The sequence below is a fragment of the Accipiter gentilis genome, chromosome 8, assembly GCF_929443795.1.
Source record: "Accipiter gentilis chromosome 8, bAccGen1.1, whole genome shotgun sequence".
Classification (NCBI taxonomy): Eukaryota; Metazoa; Chordata; class Aves; order Accipitriformes; family Accipitridae; genus Astur; species Astur gentilis.
Window position 1 is genome coordinate 44,565,119 of NC_064887.1, and position 17,028 is coordinate 44,582,146.

The following is a 17,028-nucleotide window of genomic DNA, read 5'->3' on the forward strand; positions in this document are numbered from 1 at the left end:
AGCACATACCTAAATTCAGTGTTAAACTTCCTGAATTGCTCTGAACTATTGTGTTGCTGTAAACTGTTTTGGCTGATAAACCTAAGCGGTCAGCTTGGTATTCCTACAGGTATATGTGATTAAGATGCAATAGCTCAGAACAAGTTACCAGGCAACTGCATGCTCCAGCTGCATAGGAGGCACAAAGCACCTGGCCCGTTCCTTGTAATTAGTGGAAAAGTACAGATTCTCCTGTGACCTTGGTCACTCTTGTCTAACATATTAGATAAGAGTATTTTTATACTCCTCTCGCAGTGGGAGAAACACTGCTTGTGTCTGTGCAGTGTGTGAAAATCACTTTACCAAGATGCTTTTATTTCTAAAACCCTTGGAAAAAAACCTCAAAACAAAACGGAATTTTAAAACTTTTGTAATCCAAGGCAAACTTCAGGATTCTCATTCTTACAAAGTATTTTACAATTGTGTAACCTTGTAGACTGTACGGAGAATGAGGATCTTGCATGTGACATATTCAAAAGTTTCATTTTTGGTGTTCTACACACTTCTACTGATCGCAGTGCCTTTGTTTCCTAATGGCAACTGGCAACAGACAATGCGTATGGGTTTCAAGGCCCTGTGGAACAGAGAAGGTAGTTTGCCAGTGTTCTTACTGCTGTTGCAGACATTGTTTCAGTAGATTGAAAGTGGCACGTTCCAAGTACCTTTTCCTACCATTGCTGCGTTTTGTTTTGTTGTTTTTTTTTTTTTTTTTTTTAAATCCAGAAGAATGTTTCTGTACTTCCCTTCCCTATAGGTGCATGTTGATTTACATTGCATGCTATTGCAGTGTTCTTAGTCTACCAGTTACAGATTACTCCTTTCAGTTCTTGTGCATTTATGAATGTGTATCTACCTATGTACCTACTAAACTCACATTTATTCAGACATGATATGCAACTGCTACGGAAGTCAGCTATTGTGCTAGTTATGGTGTTTGCCCCGTCAGTTGTTTTACTATCTAATAAGTACCTGATGACAGAGAAGGGGAGTGTCAGAAAATAGACAAGTCAGGCTTTATATTAGAAATGGTTTTCATAAGATTTAAGAGAACACAGTTTTGGAATAAGGATTTACATACCGCTCCCGGTGTTCTGTTGGGCTAACGTTTTGCAAGAAGCTGAGGTGTTTAACTTTCAAAAGCTGTTTATGTAAATTGGCTTACCTATGAGTACTCTCCTTCGACTGTGTGTAACGAAGAAATAAATTTGCATATCTAGACATGTGCATGTGCAGATATAATTGTAAGTGCACAGCTGGGGATGATGCTTGTGTTTGAGGGTAGAAATACAGAGAGGGACAGCAGTGGGGAAAGAAGAACCTTTAAAGATAGTCTAGTGTTGCTCTCATTCTAGAGGTGAATGATCAACTTTCTGTACCATTCTTGACAAATGCTTGCCTAATTTATTCTTAAATATTTCCTGTAATTATTACTACTGTTGCAAAGATTGCCACATAGCCTAAGTTTTTCAGGTTGTAATTTAAGCCCCATGATTCCGTGTCCTGTGTGCAGTGAATGTACACAAAAGTTCTTCCTTATAGCTAACTTTTAGAGTTTAAACATTGTTATTTCTCTTCAGTATTGCCCTTTCCAGGTTAAGCAGCTGTTTTTCAATTTATACTTTGAAGTCAGACTTCTGTACGTCGTTGAGCACCCTCTTGGACTTACTGTAGATTCTCACCAGTTGTACTACACCCTTCTTGAAAAGCAGTACATCATCTGGAGGGTTCAGCAGCTAATCCGTGCAAATGTAGCGCTGCAGAAATAATGCTTGGATGTACTAACTCAAGTGTGATGTGTGACGAGGAATCACTGGGCCTTTTGATTAGCAAGAAACGGTACATAAAAACTAGGTGACAGAAATAGGACATGAAGCTGGCATCCTGGTCTTCAAGCTTACAGTGCAGCTCCGTGGGCTTTGGCTGACTACAGAAGAGCATGAGGCACAGGAGAGAGCTGCTGCTGGATCTCAGTGAAAGATGGTAAGTCATTTGGAGAGAGGTTTTCAAAGCCGGGAATTCAAGTCGGGTGCCCGATTCCAGATTGCCTGTGAAATCCCTGTGTACTTCCCTCGCTTGTCTAACTTTGTGTTGTATATTGTCTAGCAGCTTTTCTTTGAAAGTTAACAAAGCTACACTTGTGTGATTGGTGATGTAATGATCTCATACCAATAGGCAAAATCCAAGTCACAGAAAATGCCAGCATTTGAAAGAGAGCCCTGATAAATTGCTAGTGCCTTATACCACTGCCACTTACCAGGCCTTCCATGTTAGAGCTGTCTTGATCATTGATGCTGTTTCCTCAGACTTGGAGCTGTAATATCTGCTTCTTGTTTCAGGGTTTATTATGAAGTTGCTGATGGCACTGCCTTAGCCCTTTGGCTAAGAAGAATAGCAAATAATTTGTGGATTATCCGTAGAAGCAGCAGCCAAACAGCATTCTCTTCCAATCAATAGGGAAGAAAGCTGCTGCACCGGGTTTGTCTGGGTTCCCTCATACCAAAGGTCTTTCTCACATTTATTGATCCTTTTATGTTTTCCAACTTGTTCAGGGTCAGTTGATGACCGGAGCGAACTGTCACGTCTTTGAAAACTGCTTGTAACTGTGAAAAGAGGTTTGTTGACTTCCTCATGTGATAAGTAGACATTGAAGAAATTGCATGTTGCTCATCTCTTAAGTCAGAGACAGGAATTAGATAGATAATGTGTTACTAGAAAATAAAATACAACTGGGCCCCTTGAGACAGAAATGTATTGATGAAATCGTGTAATATTATTATAGAGACATAGTGACTGTTTTCTCAACTAACAAACAGATCCTAGGCAAAAATAATGTTTGTTCCAGCTAATTCTGGTCAGTCTCCCAAGGCAGTGGATCTGCTTTGCAAATGAGAAAAAGTGGACCTAAATATTGAAACAAGAAGGGCTATTTTTCTTCCCCAGTTCAAAATGGGCATAGCAGAGCCTATATAGTTTTCAAATTGGCAGCAGCTCCTTCGCCTGCTTGTTAGCAGACAGAGCAGAATCTGTACTTTCTTGAAAGAAACTTGGGTGAACTGGTTTGCTTGTTGGAAAAAAAAGTGGGAAGTTGGATCAAGTGCAACTGTAGCAAATACTGACCTTCCTGAAACTATTTAGAGTTTTCATGTGTTGATACTTATTAGAAAAAAAGCAAAACTTGAAAAAAATCCTATAAGGATTAAGCTATAAGATTGTTTTCAGGGAAGAAAAAAAAAAAAAAAAAGGAAAAATAAATGGAAGATAGTTTTAGAGAAAGTAACTTTCATAGCACTTTGAGGTAACATAGCTGTCTGTAAACAGCATGTTTAAGGAAAAGATACTTGGTCTCTGTATGATTCTTTCTGTGGCCTTCTAACTGATGAAAAGTCTGACTGTGTGAACCCTGGTTATCTGTGTTGCAGAAAACCGATCTGCTTTGCAAGCTGAGATTCTTCTGAAACAGAGCAAAGTAGGAGAGACATGGTCTTGGGGTTTGGGTTACTATCATGTTATTTACACAGACTGTGTAACAGCCAAATCTTTTTGTGATTTAAAAACTTCATTTAACTGCATAAAGGATGAATGTGCCCCATGAATAGTTTCTTGTGTTCATGCACGTTGCCGGTGATTTACTACTGAGAGAAGTCCTAGCAATTGTAAACAACTAGATAATTCATCAGAACGTCACACATAAATATATCTCAAATAATTTTTATATCACAGCTAGTCTAATGCATTAACTTTTTATCTTAGGAGCTCTTCCATAATAATCTATTTCTCATTTTATGGGATAGATAATGAAAGAATTTCTTGAAATAAACAAAACATTGGATGAGAAAAGAGGAGAGACAGAGTGGGTTTTGAAGTGTTGATGCAATATTACAGATTGTGTTGCAGTTCACAGAGGAGAAGGCTACTTTGGTTATGATACCAAAATATTTCTCTTCCACATCTGTAAGCTACACTAATTATTTTATGCTTAGAAGCTTAAAAGATCCTGAGAAGTTAATTTCAAGCTCTTAGTAAAGTCTACATGGCGAACATGATATTATTCCCCTTGTGTGGTTTAGATTAACACGTATCTTTCTCAGTGACAACTATTAAACTGAAAGATTTATTTTCACATATCATGGATATCAGAAATGATAAGACTACGTAAATTGTCGGAGGTTTGGACTTACAAGTCTACTGAAGCCTTTAAGTGCCTGATTAATGTTTAAGAGAAGAAGAAACCCTACTGAATTCAGGTGGGACCATGTTTTTGTGAAGCAGCACAACTTGTTTTAGTACACCGCGTGCACCTTTGTACCCACACATACCCTACCCCCTGTGTCCGTGTCTCCCCCATATGCCCCCCCCCCGCCCCGCTCCAGCCCGCCCCCTTCACCCATGCGAGTTTCTAACCCACACGAGTTGTTTCCCCCTGCGCCCCCTGCTCTCCTATCTCCTGCCCTGCCTCCCTCCTTTCCCTCCTCCATATTCCACACCACCACCCCCCATCATCCGTCAGGCTCCAGACACCTGGTGTGCTGCCTGCACCCTGTTCTCTGTCATTTTTTCTTCTTCTTTTCCTTACAAGTGGTTGTTGTTGTTCCTTTTTAATGATTAAACTGTTTTCGTTTCAAGCCACGAGTTTTCTCACTTTTGCCCTTCCGATTGTCTCCCCGTCCCGCTGGGGGCGGGGGAGCGAGTGAGCGGTCCTGTGGGCCTTTGTTGCCGGCTGGCGTTAAACCATGACGCCAGGTGAGTTGCAAGCCCTGCCTGGCTAATGCTGGAGGCTCTCTGTGTTCCTCCTGCCATCTCGACGGGCCGTCCTTGTTCTTCATCCCCGCTTTATAGCGAGCGCCTCTTGCTCTGTAAGCGGCAGTACTGGGGCCGTGTTGCAGGCGGCAAAGGGCAATTGTGACGCTTGCTGGCAGGAGCGGCAAGGGGTGCAGAGCCACGCTCCTGTAGGGAGCAAAGATGGAACCTCGAGGGCTCTATGGTCCTCTGCTGAGGACATCTAATATCCCGACAGGCCTCTTTGCTTTCCCTGCTTCACATCTGATTACTTTGAACGCCGGAGGGCAGGGCAGTAAGTAACACCGTGCAGCGTCTTTTCAGTAAGAGACAAGCCCCGCGCAAGAAGCCTTGCGTGCGTGCAGGATTAGGAGAGCAGCGTTCCGATAGCACGGAGGTGCCCACCCCGACTGAGCCCCAGGGTCGCCAGCGTATCGCTCGCTTGCAGGTGGGCCGCGGCCTTTCCTGCCGAACAGAGCTGCCCCTCTGGCACGAAGCAGCTTTGGGTCTCTTGTGGCCCGCCTTCAGGCTGTCACCTGAACCAGGCGTTATTTTTTGTTGTAAATCTCTCGCCAGCGTCTGCTGACTGGCTGCTGTCGCTCCCGCAACCCTGATGCCCCATGCAGAGGGATACAGCAGTCCCTGGGGCTTGCTCCAGGGGACACCTCCTTCCCCCCCCTGCCCCCCCATTTGCAGGTTCCCTGTGCTGCTTCTCCTCTCTAGATAATGGGGTGGGGGGGGGGCAGGGAGAGAAGCGGCCGCCCGAATTGTCTGTTCTTTGCACTTGACTGCTGTAAACGCTCCAGCCGCTCGGGTGCTTTTTGGAAGGGAGGCGATGAAGAGGACTGCCCGGGCTGCGAGTGGGGAAAGGGCAGGGCGACGTCAGCCCTGTGCCCCCAGTAAGGAGTTGCCGCCTGCGGCTGGTCTCTACTGGGCCGAGCTGTCAGTCATCCCTCACGCAGCTGACGCTCGGAAGAGGATCGTTACGGCGGGGATGCTGCTGCCCGGCGCCCAAAATCCGGTACTACAGCTCGGAGGCTGCAAAGGCGCGGTGGTGCCCTTGTAACGGCACCCGTGGTCCGACGGTACCGGCAGCGCGGCCCCGGGGGAAAGTGCCGCCGCGCTCGTTGCTTCCTCCCTCCCGGTAAGGAAACGCCGCTGCCGCCCCGCGGGCGCGGTGTCGGCGGGCGCTCCGCGCGCAAAGCGCGGAACAGCAGCGCCGGCACCGCACAGGTGCGCAGCAGCGCCGCCGCTGGTGCCGCCTTGTGGGCAAAGGGCGGTACTGCAGCCCGGCGTTCGCACGCCGTCGTACGGCCGGCGCGCATGCGCGGTCCCCGGGAGCAGCGTAGCGGCGCGCAGGGAGCGGGGTCGGTGGGTGCCTCCTGCCCGCTGGCCGCACGGGAAGCTGCGAAGCGGCCGCCGCGGCAGGCTCCCGGTCCGCCGGAGGCGAGCCGGGCCAGGGCAGCGCCGGGCAGGTCCCCGAGAGCCGACAGAAGGGAAGAGGGGACGGAGGCGGGCACCCCCCAGGCGCGGCCAGCGGGCGCCTCCCCGAGACGCCGGAGCTTCCCCGGCGCCTTCCCCCGGCCCCGCTCGGCCCGTGCGGCTGCCTCCAGCTGCAGCGCCTCCCCTGAAGCCTGTGCTGCAGCCGCAGGCAGCCCCCGAGCCCTGTCGTGAGGGCGGCAAGCTGGCCCGACGGTGTTCTCGAGTCTCCCTTAACGCGGGTGCCGTTAGCAGCGGCGCGGGGAAGGAAAACCGCTTGCCGCCCTTTACGGCGGCGTGGCGCCCTCCGTTTCACGACTATGGGACGCCGCGCTTTCCGGCAGCGTGGCGGGCACGTCGAAAACCGCTTGCCGCCCTTTACGGCGGCGTGGCGCCCTCCGTTTCACGACTATGGGACGCCGCGCTTTCCGGCAGCGTGGCGGGCACGTCGAAAACCGCTTGCCGCCCTTTACGGCGGCGTGGCGCCCTCCGTTTCACGACTATGGGACGCCGCGCTTTCCGGCAGCGTGGCGGGCACGTCGAAAACCGCTTGCCGCCCTTTACGGCGGTGTGGCGCCCTCCGTTTCACGACTATGGGACGCCGCGCTTTCTGGCAGTGCGGCGGGGACGTCGAAAACCACCTGCAGCCCTTTACGGCAGCGTTGCGTGTTTCTTTTCACGACGAAAAGACGCCGCGCTTTCCGGCAGCGTGGCGGGCACGTCGAAAACCGCTTGCCGCCCTTTACGGCGGTGTGGCGCCCTCCGTTTCACGACTATGGGACGCCGCGCTTTCTGGCAGTGCGGCGGGGACGTCGAAAACCACCTGCAGCCCTTTACGGCAGCGTGGCGTGTTTCTTTTCACGACGAAAAGACGCCGCGCTTTCCGGCAGTGTGTCTGGCACGTCGGAAACCGGTTGCTGCCCTTTACGGCGGCGTGGCGTGTGTCTTTTCACGAAGAAGGGACGCCGTGAAATGTGTTAAGTTGTAAGACTTCACAGCCACGAGCTGGTGGGCCACAGTTCTCTCCGAGCATGAAGTGCTGTAAGTTTTAGTTTCTTGCACAGCAGTGAGTCTTTTCAACATTAGTAACTATACAACAGGGTAAAAGGCAAATTTAGTGAATAATAATGTGTCGTTCTCAGAGTAGCTGTTTGCATTTCACCATGATGCAGATGCTTTCTATAGCAGTTGTGTTGGCACATGTCTTAGAATTTGGTTAATCCTCTCCTGAACTCATTTAAACTTTTGGCTTCAACTGCATCACTGACAATGTGTTTCACAATAGAAAAATTATTTCCTTTAAAAAAAAAGGGGAGGGGGGGGGGGGGATAAGAAGAAGGGGTGGAGGAAGTGGGGATAAAAAAATCTGTTGTCTGCCAGTGCTGTGGGCTGCTCACTCATTTTTCTGTAGAACTCCTGTGGGGTTTTTTTGTTGTTGTTTTTCTGCCTTTAGCCTATTAGGCTATCCTCTGCACCTTTGGTCATTTCCTGAAGTTTGTCTGTAGTTTCCTACATTAGTAGGTAAATGTATCTATTTTACTTTACAGAGCTTTGCTGGTTTTTTAAATTATACAAGTAATTTAAATCTTGGAACAAATGTCTTTGCTTATTGATTTTTGTGAGTAGCTGCAAAAATCTTATCTATTAGTTGCCCCTTTTAAAATTAAAATAAAAATGAATGCTATGCAAGAAATACGTTGCAAGTAAATGTTAGGGTCTTACTACTGCTCGCTGTTGAGAGATCGTGGGAAGTGCAGAGAATTTGTGTTAAAAGTTATGGGCATTTTTCAAGATAGTTTTCCAGGTCTGAGGCATACTGAAATATCTCTTTTCTGTGATAGTGTGTTTAGTTTCATTGACTTCAGCGGAACACACAGAATACATTGACTTAAACTAGCTGAGAATCTGATGATAAGGTTTTATACTCTACCTAACCTAGTGTTGTGATGACTTGTCCTCTGACCTCAAAATTATGTTTGATGATCTTAACAGGAGGCTGGATCTTTGATCTGGAAATTATGCTGATAGTGACGTTACAGAATCCAGGCTTGTAACTTCACTGGTTTCTTGCAGCCCCTCAAGTTCATGAAGGACAATAAAGACCCATTCTTTTTTGTTCTTGTGCTATAATCAGTGATGGAAGTATGACATTGTCAGTTGTAAGAAGTGGCTTAACTGCTGTTGGAGTCTGCTTTTATGCCTGAAAAACCTGTTGATTTGCATGGGTTTGCACAGCTTATGCTAATGATATGGCTGGAATGAGACAGGATCTTGTGTAGTCTGCAAGGACTGTATATGGTCCTGGTTTATAGCTGGGTGGGAGGGATTGATTCAAGTTACTTCTTATTTGCGCTATTTAATATCTTAAATAGGAGTGAACAGGGTGATTGGAACAGTTTCATTTTTACGAGAGGAAATTTATAAATCAGTTTTTATCCTGTGTTAGAATTAAGATATGTATTTACCGGAGACAACGAGTCTAGCCTGAACACTGAAACACCTCCATTTTGGGCACGCTATTAGAACTTTTTTAAAATTTTCAAATCATAACAGTCTGTCAGTTTATGCTTGTTGAGTCTGAGACGTTACATGATGCCCTTTGAACAGGTAAATATTGCTAATAATTGATATTTGGTTTGTAGACTATACCTTTTGTATGCTCTAAAGTCATCTGTTGTTTCCCTTTCATTTATAAAAGTTCTGTTCATCAAACCATATAAGCACATACCTAAATTCAGTGTTAAACTTCCTGAATTGCTCTGAACTATTGTGTTGCTGTAAACTGTTTTGGCTGATAAACCTAAGCGGTCAGCTTGGTATTCCTACAGGTATATGTGATTAAGATGCAATAGCTCAGAACAAGTTACCAGGCAACTGCATGCTCCAGCTGCATAGGAGGCACAAAGCACCTGGCCCGTTCCTTGTAATTAGTGGAAAAGTACAGATTCTCCTGTGACCTTGGTCACTCTTGTCTAACATATTAGATAAGAGTATTTTTATACTCCTCTCGCAGTGGGAGAAACACTGCTTGTGTCTGTGCAGTGTGTGAAAATCACTTTACCAAGATGCTTTTATTTCTAAAACCCTTGGAAAAAAACCTCAAAACAAAACGGAATTTTAAAACTTTTGTAATCCAAGGCAAACTTCAGGATTCTCATTCTTACAAAGTATTTTACAATTGTGTAACCTTGTAGACTGTACGGAGAATGAGGATCTTGCATGTGACATATTCAAAAGTTTCATTTTTGGTGTTCTACACACTTCTACTGATCGCAGTGCCTTTGTTTCCTAATGGCAACTGGCAACAGACAATGCGTATGGGTTTCAAGGCCCTGTGGAACAGAGAAGGTAGTTTGCCAGTGTTCTTACTGCTGTTGCAGACATTGTTTCAGTAGATTGAAAGTGGCACGTTCCAAGTACCTTTTCCTACCATTGCTGCGTTTTGTTTTGTTGTTTTTTTTTTTTTTTTTTTTTTAAATCCAGAAGAATGTTTCTGTACTTCCCTTCCCTATAGGTGCATGTTGATTTACATTGCATGCTATTGCAGTGTTCTTAGTCTACCAGTTACAGATTACTCCTTTCAGTTCTTGTGCATTTATGAATGTGTATCTACCTATGTACCTACTAAACTCACATTTATTCAGACATGATATGCAACTGCTACGGAAGTCAGCTATTGTGCTAGTTATGGTGTTTGCCCCGTCAGTTGTTTTACTATCTAATAAGTACCTGATGACAGAGAAGGGGAGTGTCAGAAAATAGACAAGTCAGGCTTTATATTAGAAATGGTTTTCATAAGATTTAAGAGAACACAGTTTTGGAATAAGGATTTACATACCGCTCCCGGTGTTCTGTTGGGCTAACGTTTTGCAAGAAGCTGAGGTGTTTAACTTTCAAAAGCTGTTTATGTAAATTGGCTTACCTATGAGTACTCTCCTTCGACTGTGTGTAACGAAGAAATAAATTTGCATATCTAGACATGTGCATGTGCAGATATAATTGTAAGTGCACAGCTGGGGATGATGCTTGTGTTTGAGGGTAGAAATACAGAGAGGGACAGCAGTGGGGAAAGAAGAACCTTTAAAGATAGTCTAGTGTTGCTCTCATTCTAGAGGTGAATGATCAACTTTCTGTACCATTCTTGACAAATGCTTGCCTAATTTATTCTTAAATATTTCCTGTAATTATTACTACTGTTGCAAAGATTGCCACATAGCCTAAGTTTTTCAGGTTGTAATTTAAGCCCCATGATTCCGTGTCCTGTGTGCAGTGAATGTACACAAAAGTTCTTCCTTATAGCTAACTTTTAGAGTTTAAACATTGTTATTTCTCTTCAGTATTGCCCTTTCCAGGTTAAGCAGCTGTTTTTCAATTTATACTTTGAAGTCAGACTTCTGTACGTCGTTGAGCACCCTCTTGGACTTACTGTAGATTCTCACCAGTTGTACTACACCCTTCTTGAAAAGCAGTACATCATCTGGAGGGTTCAGCAGCTAATCCGTGCAAATGTAGCGCTGCAGAAATAATGCTTGGATGTACTAACTCAAGTGTGATGTGTGACGAGGAATCACTGGGCCTTTTGATTAGCAAGAAACGGTACATAAAAACTAGGTGACAGAAATAGGACATGAAGCTGGCATCCTGGTCTTCAAGCTTACAGTGCAGCTCCGTGGGCTTTGGCTGACTACAGAAGAGCATGAGGCACAGGAGAGAGCTGCTGCTGGATCTCAGTGAAAGATGGTAAGTCATTTGGAGAGAGGTTTTCAAAGCCGGGAATTCAAGTCGGGTGCCCACTTCCAGATTGCCTGTGAAATCACTGTGTACTGCCCTCGCTTGTCTAACTTTGTGTTGTATATTGTCTAGCAGCTTTTATTTCAAAGTTAACAAAGTTACACTTGTGTGATAGGTGATGTAATGATCTCATAATAATAGGCAAAATCCAAGTCACAGAAAATGCCAGCATTTGAAAGAGAGCCCTGATAAATTGCTAGTGCCTTATACCACTGCCACTTACCATGCCTTCCATGTTAGAGCTGTCTTGATCATTGATGCTGTTTCCTCAGACTTGGAGCTGTAATATCTGCTTCTTGTTTCAGGGTATGTTATGAAGTTGCTGATGGCACTGCCTTAGCCCTTTGGCTAAGAAGAATAGCAAATAATTTGTGGATTATCCGTATAAGCAGCGGTCAAACAGCATTCGCTTTGAATCAATAGGGAAGAAAGCTGCACCGCTTTGTCTGGGTTCCCTCATACCAAAGGTCTTTCTCACATTTATTGATCCTTTTATGTTTTCCAACTTGTTCAGGGTCAGTTGATGACCGGAGCGAACTGTCACGTCTTTGAAAACTGCTTGTAACTGTGAAAAGAGGTTTGTTGACTTCCTCATGTGATAAGTAGACATTGAAGAAATTGCATGTTGCTCATCTCTTAAGTCAGAGACAGGAATTAGATAGATAATGTGTTACTAGAAAATAAAATACAACTGGGCCCCTTGAGACAGAAATGTATTGATGAAATCGTGTAATATTATTATAGAGACATAGTGACTGTTTTCTCAACTAACAAACAGATCCTAGGCAAAAATAATGTTTGTTCCAGCTAATTCTGGTCAGTCTCCCAAGGCAGTGGATCTGCTTTGCAAATGAGAAAAAGTGGACCTAAATATTGAAACAAGAAGGGCTATTTTTCTTCCCCAGTTCAAAATGGGCATAGCAGAGCCTATATAGTTTTCAAATTGGCAGCAGCTCCTTCGCCTGCTTGTTAGCAGACAGAGCAGAATCTGTACTTTCTTGAAAGAAACTTGGGTGAACTGGTTTGCTTGTTGGAAAAAAAAGTGGGAAGTTGGATCAAGTGCAACTGTAGCAAATACTGACCTTCCTGAAACTATTTAGAGTTTTCATGTGTTGATACTTATTAGAAAAAAAGCAAAACTTGAAAAAAATCCTATAAGGATTAAGCTATAAGATTGTTTTCAGGGAAGAAAAAAAAAAAAAAAAAGGAAAAATAAATGGAAGATAGTTTTAGAGAAAGTAACTTTCATAGCACTTTGAGGTAACATAGCTGTCTGTAAACAGCATGTTTAAGGAAAAGATACTTGGTCTCTGTATGATTCTTTCTGTGGCCTTCTAACTGATGAAAAGTCTGACTGTGTGAACCCTGGTTATCTGTGTTGCAGAAAACCGATCTGCTTTGCAAGCTGAGATTCTTCTGAAACAGAGCAAAGTAGGAGAGACATGGTCTTGGGGTTTGGGTTACTATCATGTTATTTACACAGACTGTGTAACAGCCAAATCTTTTTGTGATTTAAAAACTTCATTTAACTGCATAAAGGATGAATGTGCCCCATGAATAGTTTCTTGTGTTCATGCACGTTGCCGGTGATTTACTACTGAGAGAAGTCCTAGCAATTGTAAACAACTAGATAATTCATCAGAACGTCACACATAAATATATCTCAAATAATTTTTATATCACAGCTAGTCTAATGCATTAACTTTTTATCTTAGGAGCTCTTCCATAATAATCTATTTCTCATTTTATGGGATAGATAATGAAAGAATTTCTTGAAATAAACAAAACATTGGATGAGAAAAGAGGAGAGACAGAGTGGGTTTTGAAGTGTTGATGCAATATTACAGATTGTGTTGCAGTTCACAGAGGAGAAGGCTACTTTGGTTATGATACCAAAATATTTCTCTTCCACATCTGTAAGCTACACTAATTATTTTATGCTTAGAAGCTTAAAAGATCCTGAGAAGTTAATTTCAAGCTCTTAGTAAAGTCTACATGGCGAACATGATATTATTCCCCTTGTGTGGTTTAGATTAACACGTATCTTTCTCAGTGACAACTATTAAACTGAAAGATTTATTTTCACATATCATGGATATCAGAAATGATAAGACTACGTAAATTGTCGGAGGTTTGGACTTACAAGTCTACTGAAGCCTTTAAGTGCCTGATTAATGTTTAAGAGAAGAAGAAACCCTACTGAATTCAGGTGGGACCATGTTTTTGTGAAGCAGCACAACTTGTTTTAGTACACCCCGTGCACCTTTGTACCCACACATACCCTACCCCCTGTGTCCGTGTCTCCCCCATATGCCCCCCCCCCCCGCCCCGCTCCAGCCCGCCCCCTTCACCCATGCGAGTTTCTAACCCACGCGAGTTGTTTCCCCCTGCGCCCCCTGCTCTCCTATCTCCTGCCCTGCCTCCCTCCTTTCCCTCCTCCATATTCCACACCACCACCCCCCATCATCCGTCAGGCTCCAGACACCTGGTGTGCTGCCTGCACCCTGTTCTCTGTCATTTTTTCTTCTTCTTTTCCTTACAAGTGGTTGTTGTTGTTCCTTTTTAATGATTAAACTGTTTTCGTTTCAAGCCACGAGTTTTCTCACTTTTGCCCTTCCGATTGTCTCCCCGTCCCGCTGGGGGCGGGGGAGCGAGTGAGCGGTCCTGTGGGCCTTTGTTGCCGGCTGGCGTTAAACCATGACGCCAGGTGAGTTGCAAGCCCTGCCTGGCTAATGCTGGAGGCTCTCTGTGTTCCTCCTGCCATCTCGACGGGCCGTCCTTGTTCTTCATCCCCGCTTTATAGCGAGCGCCTCTTGCTCTGTAAGCGGCAGTACTGGGGCCGTGTTGCAGGCGGCAAAGGGCAATTGTGACGCTTGCTGGCAGGAGCGGCAAGGGGTGCAGAGCCACGCTCCTGTAGGGAGCAAAGATGGAACCTCGAGGGCTCTATGGTCCTCTGCTGAGGACATCTAATATCCCGACAGGCCTCTTTGCTTTCCCTGCTTCACATCTGATTACTTTGAACGCCGGAGGGCAGGGCAGTAAGTAACACCGTGCAGCGTCTTTTCAGTAAGAGACAAGCCCCGCGCAAGAAGCCTTGCGTGCGTGCAGGATTAGGAGAGCAGCGTTCCGATAGCACGGAGGTGCCCACCCCGACTGAGCCCCAGGGTCGCCAGCGTATCGCTCGCTTGCAGGTGGGCCGCGGCCTTTCCTGCCGAACAGAGCTGCCCCTCTGGCACGAAGCAGCTTTGGGTCTCTTGTGGCCCGCCTTCAGGCTGTCACCTGAACCAGGCGTTATTTTTTGTTGTAAATCTCTCGCCAGCGTCTGCTGACTGGCTGCTGTCGCTCCCGCAACCCTGATGCCCCATGCAGAGGGATACAGCAGTCCCTGGGGCTTGCTCCAGGGGACACCTCCTTCCCCCCCCTGCCCCCCCATTTGCAGGTTCCCTGTGCTGCTTCTCCTCTCTAGATAATGGGGTGGGGGGGGGGCAGGGAGAGAAGCGGCCGCCCGAATTGTCTGTTCTTTGCACTTGACTGCTGTAAACGCTCCAGCCGCTCGGGTGCTTTTTGGAAGGGAGGCGATGAAGAGGACTGCCCGGGCTGCGAGTGGGGAAAGGGCAGGGCGACGTCAGCCCTGTGCCCCCAGTAAGGAGTTGCCGCCTGCGGCTGGTCTCTACTGGGCCGAGCTGTCAGTCATCCCTCACGCAGCTGACGCTCGGAAGAGGATCGTTACGGCGGGGATGCTGCTGCCCGGCGCCCAAAATCCGGTACTACAGCTCGGAGGCTGCAAAGGCGCGGTGGTGCCCTTGTAACGGCACCCGTGGTCCGACGGTACCGGCAGCGCGGCCCCGGGGGAAAGTGCCGCCGCGCTCGTTGCTTCCTCCCTCCCGGTAAGGAAACGCCGCTGCCGCCCCGCGGGCGCGGTGTCGGCGGGCGCTCCGCGCGCAAAGCGCGGAACAGCAGCGCCGGCACCGCACAGGTGCGCAGCAGCGCCGCCGCTGGTGCCGCCTTGTGGGCAAAGGGCGGTACTGCAGCCCGGCGTTCGCACGCCGTCGTACGGCCGGCGCGCATGCGCGGTCCCCGGGAGCAGCGTAGCGGCGCGCAGGGAGCGGGGTCGGTGGGTGCCTCCTGCCCGCTGGCCGCACGGGAAGCTGCGAAGCGGCCGCCGCGGCAGGCTCCCGGTCCGCCGGAGGCGAGCCGGGCCAGGGCAGCGCCGGGCAGGTCCCCGAGAGCCGACAGAAGGGAAGAGGGGACGGAGGCGGGCACCCCCCAGGCGCGGCCAGCGGGCGCCTCCCCGAGACGCCGGAGCTTCCCCGGCGCCTTCCCCCGGCCCCGCTCGGCCCGTGCGGCTGCCTCCAGCTGCAGCGCCTCCCCTGAAGCCTGTGCTGCAGCCGCAGGCAGCCCCCGAGCCCTGTCGTGAGGGCGGCAAGCTGGCCCGACGGTGTTCTCGAGTCTCCCTTAACGCGGGTGCCGTTAGCAGCGGCGCGGGGAAGGAAAACCGCTTGCCGCCCTTTACGGCGGCGTGGCGCCCTCCGTTTCACGACTATGGGACGCCGCGCTTTCCGGCAGCGTGGCGGGCACGTCGAAAACCGCTTGCCGCCCTTTACGGCGGTGTGGCGCCCTCCGTTTCACGACTATGGGACGCCGCGCTTTCCGGCAGCGTGGCGGGCACGTCGAAAACCGCTTGCCGCCCTTTACGGCGGCGTGGCGCCCTCCGTTTCACGACTATGGGACGCCGCGCTTTCCGGCAGCGTGGCGGGCACGTCGAAAACCGCTTGCCGCCCTTTACGGCGGCGTGGCGCCCTCCGTTTCACGACTATGGGACGCCGCGCTTTCCGGCAGCGTGGCGGGCACGTCGAAAACCGCTTGCCGCCCTTTACGGCGGTGTGGCGCCCTCCGTTTCACGACTATGGGACGCCGCGCTTTCTGGCAGTGCGGCGGGGACGTCGAAAACCACCTGCAGCCCTTTACGGCAGCGTTGCGTGTTTCTTTTCACGACGAAAAGACGCCGCGCTTTCCGGCAGCGTGGCGGGCACGTCGAAAACCGCTTGCCGCCCTTTACGGCGGTGTGGCGCCCTCCGTTTCACGACTATGGGACGCCGCGCTTTCTGGCAGTGCGGCGGGGACGTCGAAAACCACCTGCAGCCCTTTACGGCAGCGTGGCGTGTTTCTTTTCACGACGAAAAGACGCCGCGCTTTCCGGCAGTGTGTCTGGCACGTCGGAAACCGGTTGCTGCCCTTTACGGCGGCGTGGCGTGTGTCTTTTCACGAAGAAGGGACGCCGTGAAATGTGTTAAGTTGTAAGACTTCACAGCCACGAGCTGGTGGGCCACAGTTCTCTCCGAGCATGAAGTGCTGTAAGTTTTAGTTTCTTGCACAGCAGTGAGTTTTTTCAACATTAGTAACTATACAACAGGGTAAAAGGCAAATTTAGTGAATAATAATGTGTCGTTCTCAGAGTAGCTGTTTGCATTTCACCATGATGCAGATGCTTTCTATAGCAGTTGTGTTGGCACATGTCTTAGAATTTGGTTAATCCTCTCCTGAACTCATTTAAACTTTTGGCTTCAACTGCATCACTGACAATGTGTTTCACAATAGAAAAATTATTTCCTTTAAAAAAAAAGGGGAGGGGGGGGGGGGATAAGAAGAAGGGGTGGAGGAAGTGGGGATAAAAAAATCTGTTGTCTGCCAGTGCTGTGGGCTGCTCACTCATTTTTCTGTAGAACTCCTGTGGGGTTTTTTTGTTGTTGTTTTTCTGCCTTTAGCCTATTAGGCTATCCTCTGCACCTTTGGTCATTTCCTGAAGTTTGTCTGTAGTTTCCTACATTAGTAGGTAAATGTATCTATTTTACTTTACAGAGCTTTGCTGGTTTTTTAAATTATACAAGTAATTTAAATCTTGGAACAAATGTCTTTGCTTATTGATTTTTGTGAGTAGCTGCA

General features: G+C 47.7%; 1 long non-coding RNA gene across 32 annotated transcripts in view; it reads left to right on the plus strand.

The window, feature by feature from the left end:
- The window catches only part of LOC126041662 (uncharacterized), a 45,759-nt gene that overhangs the window by 1,817 nt on the left and 26,914 nt on the right, over positions 1 to 17,028 (plus strand). For 4 of the 32 annotated variants that reach the window (XR_007506940.1, XR_007506933.1, XR_007506941.1 and 1 more), the window contains exon 1: positions 7,134 to 7,335. The exons of 4 other annotated variants lie outside the window; for them this stretch is intronic. This is a non-coding gene — a long non-coding RNA (uncharacterized LOC126041662). Of the gene's footprint in view, positions 1 to 1,616; positions 2,020 to 2,588; positions 2,652 to 3,458; positions 3,506 to 7,131; positions 7,336 to 10,631; positions 11,035 to 11,599; positions 11,663 to 12,469; positions 12,517 to 16,244; positions 16,440 to 17,028 lie in introns of those variants that run through there. 24 more of the 32 variants (XR_007506957.1, XR_007506935.1, XR_007506949.1 and 21 more) reach the window with 19 other exon arrangements.